The sequence below is a fragment of the Octodon degus genome, unplaced genomic scaffold (genome assembly GCF_000260255.1).
Source record: "Octodon degus isolate 3935 unplaced genomic scaffold, OctDeg1.0 scaffold00005, whole genome shotgun sequence".
Lineage (NCBI taxonomy): Eukaryota > Metazoa > Chordata > Mammalia > Rodentia > Octodontidae > Octodon > Octodon degus.
In genome coordinates this window covers 269,681-279,464 of record NW_004524581.1, presented here as the reverse complement: position 1 = coordinate 279,464, position 9,784 = coordinate 269,681, and the positions used below count along the sequence as shown (strand labels likewise).

Below are 9,784 nucleotides of genomic sequence, written 5' to 3'. Positions count from 1 at the left end.
TTTTTTTTTTTTTTCTGCCTCAGGCTGCCTTAAGGGCAGGTCTGGTAAGGCAGGTGGAGGTGGGGATTGAACCATGGTATCCTGTGTCTGGCTGTATTTGCATGAGCAGGTGCTTACACAACTGTGCTAAACTGCAGGCCCCCAAAGTTGAGAATTTTTTTTTTGACAGAAGATAGATTGGGAGGCATAGTAAGATGCTGCTCAATAAGTACTTTGTTCTAATAAATTATTCCAACAGTAGTTATTCCAGTTTTCAAGACAGTAAATATTCAATAAGATTAATTAGAAAAAGAACCTGGACAAGGCAGGGACACAATGTGGTGAGCCTAAAGAGCTCACTAGTTCAGTACTTTCTTATCCTTAAGTAAAATAAAGAAATTTACCATTTTAAGTGTAAAGGGCTTGTGAAAATTGATATACGGTCTGTGCAGAAAACATTTATTTTGTATACAGATGAATGTCCATTTTGTATCTGTGTATTCAAAGTGGTTGGGATAGATATATAGTTACATTCTGTTAATGAATAGAATGATTTGTTCTAATGGTGTTTGTAAATAGGATCACAAGTCCGCATCTTGTGCAGCAATTAACCACTAAGAAGAATATATGCAGTGTATTATTTGTTGAAAAAAAAATTGCAAACCCCCCCCCCAAAAAAAAGAATTATACAATGTGTTAATTATTGAAACTGTCCTACCAATTTGGTTTGAAACTGTCTCATTGCTATTTGTTTCTCAATAAATTTATGGAAAAAAAAAAAGAAGAAGTAAAGCCATGTTGTTATGTTGAGCTGTAGGGGACTCAGGTCAACAATTTCTGACACTGCCAGTCAAGTGGAAGACCCAATACTATTTATGGGCTACTGGACTCTTTTAGAATATTTTGCTGAGTTTACACACCTATAATATTCAATAACGGAACTTAGAAAAAAGGGGGTATAAAGATGAATGTTCATTTTTTATCTGTGTATTCGAAGTGGTTAGGATATATAGTTACATTCTCTTAGTGAATAGAATGATTTGTTCTAATGGTGTTTGTAAATAGGATCTCAAGTCCGCATCTTGTATAGCAATTAACCACTAAGAAGAATATATTCAGTGTGTTAGTTTTTGAAACTGTACTACCGATTTGATTTGAAACTGTCTCATTGCTATCTGTTTATCAATAAAAATTTGAAAAAAAAAAAAAAGAAAACATTTATTTTAATTACTTGGCTTTCTCCCAACTCAGGAAATATAATGGGCTGGATATCGGCATATCTTTGAATTATAATTAGATTCTAGAGAGGGGGAGGTACAGGTAGACAGACAAAAAGACACACAGAGACAGAGACAGGTTTTTAAAGATAGTCTCAATTCTTCTGCCTCAGTATGTATTTATTTATGTATGTATTTTATTTGATACAGGATTTCGCTACACACCTTGGACTTGTACTGATCCTCTTGTCTCAGCCTCCCTAGCACTTGGATTATAGGTGTGCGCCACCATGCTGGGTTTGGGGGCCAGCACAGTGTGCATGGGGTTCTGGGGCTGGCATGGCATACAGTACCTCAACAGAACTCAAGTCTTTGCGCTTGCCAGGCAGGCGCTTAGACTGCTGAGCTATCTCCCCAGTCCCTGTCTCTGCTTCCTGAATACTGGGATTATACCATGCCCATTTGAGGTAATTTTTTTTTTTCCATATAAGTAAAAACTGTTTATATACACCAGGATTACTTAACAGAAACATGATTAGTGGTGGGGGATTGGTACACCCAGCTCCTTCTTCACATCAAGCCCCTTAGAAAACAGCATTAATCCTACTACTGTGTCTCTACAGGGCTTAGGCAGGGCAGGTTCCCAGGATTTTTCTCTTTTTTGGATTTTATTTTACAGAAAAAAAAAATGAAAACAAAATTTCAAAACAAGATAATATGTCAGTAACAATGGTTAATACATCAAGTATTATTATTTTTAAATTACTCAGAGTATAATATACACATTTAATTGTCCAAACTATATTAGTATAAACCTTTCTTTTCAATGAACTAAGAGAAATCAGTAGTATAACAATCTTAATTATCTTACACATACATTTATATATACATATTTTTTTTTCTTTTCCCTTCCTTCTTTTCTCCTTTCCCTCATCCCAGTTTCTCAGGTTCTTTTCTACAAGAAAGGAACTAGACATGGCATGCTACAGCCAAGTCACAGCAGCAAATTTATTAAGGTGCTACCACGCTGGGAGTGAGCAGCCTCAGGCTGAGGCCACAGAGCAGAGAAGGCAGACCTATTGCAGGGCTGCAGCTGCCTGCTGTCATCACTGAAAGCCCTAAAAGGTAGTCCTCACCGGCAAAGGGTGAAGGGCCCAAGAGTCCCGCCTGCTTAAGGGGGACTCTTCTGGGGATCTCCCACAGCATCACTGGCAGCTCCTGAGACACCACTTAGCTCTGCCAGCCTTGTTCTAGGTGAAGCTCTTTCTCTCATATTAGATTGGCATCTGAGCAGCATAGTCCTAGACTGCTCAAGTGCTTAGAAAAGGCTACTGGGTAACCAGATTCTTATATTAAAAGCCTTAATCAAAAGTAATTTCAAATTAAAGGAAGAGGACTGGCCCCAAATGACACTCCTGGGAAATTCCTGGAATCTTTCCCAAGACGCTTTTGTGACTAAAGTTTGTGCTGTTTCCTGTGCCCTTGGTTTTACTCCTACCACCCTGGCCCTCTTCCAAGGCAGCTTGCCTCTTCCACTCCTCCTGCTTTCCCCAAACTACACCAACTTTCCTTGGCTGACTAGGCACCTCTGTAAATTCCCTCTATCCCACCAGGGCCTCACAGGAAATCTCAGAACAAAGCCAGTGCAATTACAAGGAACTTCAGATCCATGAATTCTTCAAGTGGGAAAACCTCACACATTGACTTACCTGCAATCTTTTATACACCATATACTGTGCTCCAACTTTATGGTTCTTGAAATTCAGAAAGTTCACAACTTCCCCAGGTACTGAAGCTCTGTCTAGAACACAAAAGGCAACAAATAAACCTCAGAAAATGAAGCCCTCCCATCTAATTAGTCAAATAAGAACTCTACCTTTAAGAGGACAAAGGGTCAGCCAAATTAAGGAAAATTTCTAGGATTTCATCTTTAATCAAAACTATTCACAGTCAGTTCATGTCTGTATAAGAAATCAGTACCTTTTACAAAGAACTTTCACATACATTTTCTCGTTGGAGCCTTACCATCTTGAGTATAGACAAGCACTAATTTAAAATGCAGCAGTTCAAGTTCCCAAAGGTTCGGGAACCTTCCCTGACTACTTAGCCAGCAAGTGTCAAAGTTGAAATCAGAGCCCAGCTTTACAACCTCTTAATCCAAACTCTTGCACAACACAAAACAATCTGATGGATTCAACTCGAACAGCAATATTGTTTCTTCTTGTACTAGACACGCTTTCTTAGTCATGAGATATTAAGGGGGGCATTGCCTAAGTGGTAGAAACACTGCTGTAAGATTTGTTTGCCAGATAACCCAGGCAGAAAATCCAAAGGAAGGCCAAGTAACATTTGTCTCTCTCCCATACCTTTCCCTTCCTCTTTAACTCAGTTTCCACTATTGAGATTTTCTATTTGTGTGTTTCTCCTTTGATTTGGAAATAACTTCAAGCTTACACAAAAGTTACAAAATAATACAGCAAACAGTCACACACTCTATCTAGATTCATCTGCTATTAATATTTAATCCATTTACTTAATCAGTAACTTGCTCTCTCCACACACTCAGCAGACCCTTGCTCCCTGAGCCATATGGAGATAACTTCTGTCCATTACAGTCCTTCACAGCTACATACTTTAGGACTTATTTCCTAAGACTACAAATAAAGACACTTTTTTAAATTAAAGATGACAATTTATTTGAAGATTGTGAAGAAGGAAGAGACAGGTGACAGCTACCCTGGACATGTAGAGAGAAAATGAAATTGAATTGCTCCAAGAATAAGGACACTCCTGCATAACCACAATGTAGTTATCAATATTAGTACATTTAACATTGGTTAGTATTTTAATCTACTATCATATTGAATTACCCTAATAATAATCTTTATAATGCTTCTTTTTCCTCTAATTAAGCAACCAATCTAGGATCAGATATTGCATCTAGCTGCCATTCATCTTTAGTTTCCTTTAACCTGAATATACAGCACTCCTGTGTCATGTATAACATTGACATTTTAGAAGTAGCCTCTCCTCCTTTATATTAACAAAACACTTCCATTGTGCATTACCTGTCACTTCCCTAAGTAATTCCTGATGTTTACAGTTCAGGTTATGAATCCTCAGCCAGTGAACTACAGGAGTGATGTAGTTCTCTGAGTATCACATGTAAAAGCATCCAAAATCTATTTTGATACGAGCCAAAGTACTATCCAATTTACTCAATAAAAACTTTCTATATTTTCCCTTGCCACAAGTAATCTGTAGGGAGATTTGTCCCATGTCAAGATTTTCCCCTAGAAAGAGCATCCATTATTATTTGTCTGTCTTATATATTCATATATAAATTTTCTATTATGATGCACGCAACATGCTGACATCCACAGTTCCTCCATTACTATTCATTATTTGCTATTCTACATTATTTGTCCATCTGTTTATGATCAGTACAAATATATAAGACTGGACTTTCTCAATGATTTATAATTTATCCCTGTACTTAATTATTTTGTTACTCAAACTCTTAGACTTAGCCAGCTTCAAGTTGGCATCTATAACTTCAAGGCACAGTCTCTATTTTTAAGTCTTTTGAAAAAGATTTATTTTTATTTTCTTACTGACATTAAAAATAATGTTCTGTACTTCCATCTTGTCTCTTCACCTGAGATACAATCACTTTTCCAAAAGTCATAGTTTCTTTCAGTGAGAAATAGTGAAAAGACTAAGATGTAGTATAACACTATTAGCGACTTAATCGCTATTTTTGTTGATTTATTTTTATTTTGAATGTGGGTCAGGTTTCTACTTTTTTGCTGGTTCTTGTATCTAAGGTAGATAATTAGCAGATACTTGGTTTGGCTCTGGTAGCAGCTGAATTACTGTTGAACCCTTGTGACCATGCCAGGCTTGGGTATGTACTTGATCAAAACACGTCAGTTTTGGGTGTGTCCTCAGCACAAGCTGATAGTCTTACCCTAAGGTAAGATCCTTACTTATCATCAGATGTGGCCCTTCCCACTGCCTCAACAGAAGGGCTAAGGTTACCCTCTCTAGTCACAAACAGTGCTCACATGGCCTCTGCTCTTAGCCTCATGGCAGCTCTGCTGGGCACTGCCTGGTGTGAGTCTCGCCCCTCAGAAACTCCCCTTTCTCCACTGGCTAACTGCACAAATTCCAGCCCCATCATCACTCCTGAACTCTAAGATTTGCCTCCTCAGTGCTGAGACCTTGAGCTCTACTAAGACTCACCACCATATCTAACTGGAGTCACCAGTGGAATATAATCAGGAAAAAAATGTCAAAAAGAAAGCTCAACCCCAGACACAAGGTTAAACAAAAGAAAACTGACAAGAATCATACTTTCATCACATGTTCTCAGAAAAGAGGTTTTGCAACAACGTGAAAATGTAGAGCAGTCTTCCCCTGCACAGGCTTTGAGATCTGCACCCACAACACAGACACATGGACACAGTGTTCAAATAGTGGGCAGCCCCTTGATACCTTTTTCTGGTGGGAAAATCTCAGAACTGAACCTGAGTCCTTTGCACTGAGATACATCCCTGGCCCCAGCCTTATTCACCTATTTACTTATTTACTTAGTTATATATTAGCAAAAGGGTCTTTAACTCACTCAATTGCCTTACCTGACTTCAAACTTTTTTTTGGGGGGGGTTGGGGGCAGGAGTAGAACTGGGTATGGAATTCAGGCCCTTGAGCTTGCCAAGGCAAGCACTTATTCTGCTGAGTAACCTTCCCAGCCCCCCTGACCTCAAACTTGTGATCAAGCTGCCTCAGCTTCCCAGAGTGCTGGGATCACAGGTATGTGCCACCAAACCTGGCTCTCCTGCTACTTCTTGAGCAGATTCTTCTGGGCATCAGATATCCACACTGTACCCCATCTAGTTCACATACTCCAAAGGATTCATGCACCACAGGCCATATTTTTCTTAGGTTTTACTTTAAGTGCCCTAGAATTTAAAAGTACACATCTGATGGAAGTGCTGGCCTGTCCTTTGGCCCACCCTGTACTTTCGTCCCTTGTCCTGGCATTCCACATCCTATAGGGACTCTTAAAACAGTCTCCTCAAAGGCGTTGGTGTCTTGCGTGGCCTCTGGAATTCTGTTTCCCAAGTCAGCACATGTCTGCCACCACAGCACAAATTTTCCTGCAGTTCTCTGTGCCAGGAGCTCTGTGCCCTCAAATAAGACTAAGGGCTGGCCAGACAGATGAACAAACTACAGGGCCTGCTTAGGCAGAGTTCAGTGTCTGGGGTTTGATCCCTGGCCTGCCATGCTGGGGCCTGCCCCCAGAATGCCCTGAGACTGGACATGGTGGTGCACACCTGTAATCCCAGCACTTGGGAGACTAAAAGCAGGAAAATCACTACTAGTCTGATCTACATAGTGAGACCCTGTAGACACTGTACTAAATAAAATAAAGTAAGACTTCTAGGCTATGCTCCTTAACCTCTCCTTTTCCATTTTCTTTCCCCACATTTCATGCTCCACCACCTGTGCAAACCCACAGGCATTGTGTGACTACACCCTTGCTCATACAAGGCCCTTGTTACCTCTTCTTATCTTGACTGATTCACTGGAACTGGACAACCCCTCAACAGTTTTCCCTGATCGCAGCCTGAAGCTGCCAGTGCCTCACCTTACCATGTATATTACACCGGTTCTCACCTTTATACTAACCACTGCTGAGCACTTTTAACACATCTGGCACGGGCCATAATCCATATGCCTTGCTGCTGGGTGACTCTGAACCACTAGAGGCACATGCACAACTTCCCCATATGTACTGTACTTTTTCAGTCTTAATAATGATTAATTATCCCTGCTTTACAAATGAGAAATTGAGAGAGAAAATGGAACTTGCCCTTGTTATCCAGCTTGTAACTACCAGAGCTGGGATTCAACTCCGGGCTACCTGGAGTCTCAGTCTGAGTCTTAGACTCACAGCCACTTCAGGAACCACCTCTCCCCAGACATCCACCAAAAACTAGTGTGAGGCCAGACTCAGGAGAAGGCAGCCCAGCAGGACGTCCTTCACGAGGATGCTCGCTGGGGAGCTATGCTATCATGACACATAACAGGAGTGTAGCACTCTGTGATGATCCAGACTAAAAATCATCCAAAAGACACTTGCATTTGTCACTTTGGGAAGCCATCTTCTCAGTGATTTCACACATGCTGAAAGTGAAGAGGGGGGCTAAGAACATGCGCTCGGGAGCTGGGCAGTTTCTCCTCCTGTGATAAGTCTGCGGCCTTGAGGGAACTCTTCACCTCTCTCTGTGATCAGTGCCTTCACAGTTAGAATTACATGACATAACATATGAGAACAGCTGAGTTTCCTGGCAATCCGTGTTACACAAAATAAAAATAATAAATAATTGTTACTATTTTGCTCTAAGATTCATGCTAAGCCATATGGGAAAACAGCAAATAGACAGTATTTGTCTGGGAACCAAGAAAGATGGAATATATAGGATTTGAAATAAAATGTACATTCAGTGAAATATCATTACATAATATACAATTACAACTCAAGAAAAAGTATGAGTCTGTGTTTTGAGATGGTACAGAATAAGAAAATCATTTTTGGTGTGTTTTGGCTTTGTTTTTGGTTTTTGAGACAGGGTCCCACTGTACAGTTCAGACCACCTTTGAACTCACTATGTAGCCCAGGATGGCCTGAAACATGTGGCAATCCTCCTGCCTCAGCCTCCCAAGTGCTGGGATTACATTATATACCATTACACTCAGTTAAAATTCCTTCTCTTAAAAGAGGACAGTTTTAGGCTGGGGAGATGGCTCAATGGAATAAGCGCTTCCCTGGCAAGTGCAAGGGCCTGAGTTCAATCCCCGGTTCTGCCAAAAAAAAGAGGACAGTTTTACCTAGTGAGGGCATGTTCTATGCTTAGTCCTATAACAGGTACTTTATAGGTGTTATTCCATTTTCACAACCATTTGGGCTCATTACTTCACATGCAGATTCAGAGTTAAGTCCAGACATGAGTGATGGCTCCAGAAAACACCAGCAATAAGCAGCACAGACTGTTACTTTTTCCGACTCACCAGTGAAGCTGTCAGGAATGGTGGCACAGAGGCAAACCCAGGGGTTCCATAAGGCACTTCCTGGCACCACCCAGATTCCACCGAGCAACAACTGGCACGTGGTACCCATCAACTCAGCTCTATGATGTGCGCTGCGCTCTGAAGCCCTCATCAGACGCATCATTTGTCCATGTGACATACTACTACAAATCTCATCCTACCATCCGGTTTAGTCACAAACCACAGAGAATTTTCAGCAAAGGTGACCAAACCTCTTGTTACTCACACTTTTCTATGTATCACTCTGTCCACAATAAAAAAGGCAGCAGCAGAGAAAGTTCACTGTAAATTCTACAATTTGAGTCTGCTGCTAATACTTGAAGGATGTAAGGGTCATCCTAGAGGACATGGTCTGTTTTGTTTTCCACTGTGCTCTTAACACAAAACACAGGCAGGAATACTGCAGCCTTCAGTGTGAGTAGAGGGTCACATAGAGCCACAGTACCAACAGGCAGAGGAGAAAGGATGCGGGGGACACCCAAGTGTTACTTACCCCAGTCAGGAAGGCTCCACTGAACTACCCTTTTGAGCTTAACAGAGAAACGTGATCAAAGGAGGCTAACTTTCACAAGTTATTTTATATAACTGAGTTTCTAAGTTTTTATTTAAGCTATTTATTTGCTTTATGTATCAAAATAAGCACATATTATACTTGGCACAATAAGTCTCCCAATTCTCTGACTGTTCAAGATATTTTCCAATTCTTAGAAATACTTAAAGGCCTAAAAATGTTTTCTAATCCACTATTTCAAAAATATGAATCATATATGTGAAAAACGTTGCTAGCACTGTGCTTGTACGGTAGGTGCAAAGAACAAGGCTGTGCCAAATACAGTTTAGTGGAGGCAGACCACAAACAAATAATTACAGCAGCACGCAATTAGTGCTTTCAGCAAAGCAGAACCCAGTGGAGGAGGGTGCAGAGGAGGAAATGACTAATCCTGCCTATACCGCCGCTCAGGAGAAAGGCACTTTCTTTCCCCAATGTCCTATGCAACTTCCTGATCCAATCTGCATTATTTTCTTTAATTGTTGAAGCATTACAGTCCATTTCTCTACTAAATACTGTGATCTTCAGCCATCACCCCAAAATGCATGCTGCTTTAATGTACACTAGCTACATAAGAAGTTTCCACATTAATGATCAGCCACATTGTAATACTTTTGAGTTTTACCCAAGAATTACAACTTCTTTGGCTTAGTTTTCTCCAAAATCTCTGGCCCTTTTACAATTAAAACTGATGTCACTATCTAAAAATCTTAAAGACACAGCTAAATCAATGATTCTTCTAAAGTTATGACATCATCACTTAGGTGTTCGTGTTTTAAATTTTAATAATCTTCATCTTCAAATGTTTACGACAGGAGACGACCCAGGCCGCGAGGTCCTGAACAGACCCAGAGCGCAGGCACCGCGAGTGAGTGAGACGACCCAGGCCGCGGGATCCTGAACAGACCCAGAGCGCAGGCCC

The 9,784-nt window shown here is 40.7% G+C and overlaps 1 protein-coding gene across 5 annotated transcripts in view; it reads right to left on the bottom strand.

Moving 5' to 3' along the window:
• The window catches only part of Sgms1 (sphingomyelin synthase 1), a 324,088-nt gene that overhangs the window by 213,639 nt on the left and 100,665 nt on the right, over nucleotides 1-9,784 (bottom strand). For 4 of the 5 annotated variants that reach the window (XM_023723167.1, XM_023723189.1, XM_023723161.1 and 1 more), the window contains exon 2: nucleotides 2,906-2,997. The gene's annotated coding sequence lies outside the window, so the exon portion shown is untranslated. Of the gene's footprint in view, nucleotides 1-2,905; nucleotides 2,998-3,176; nucleotides 3,196-9,784 lie in introns of those variants that run through there. The other variant, XM_023723168.1, reaches the window with a different exon arrangement.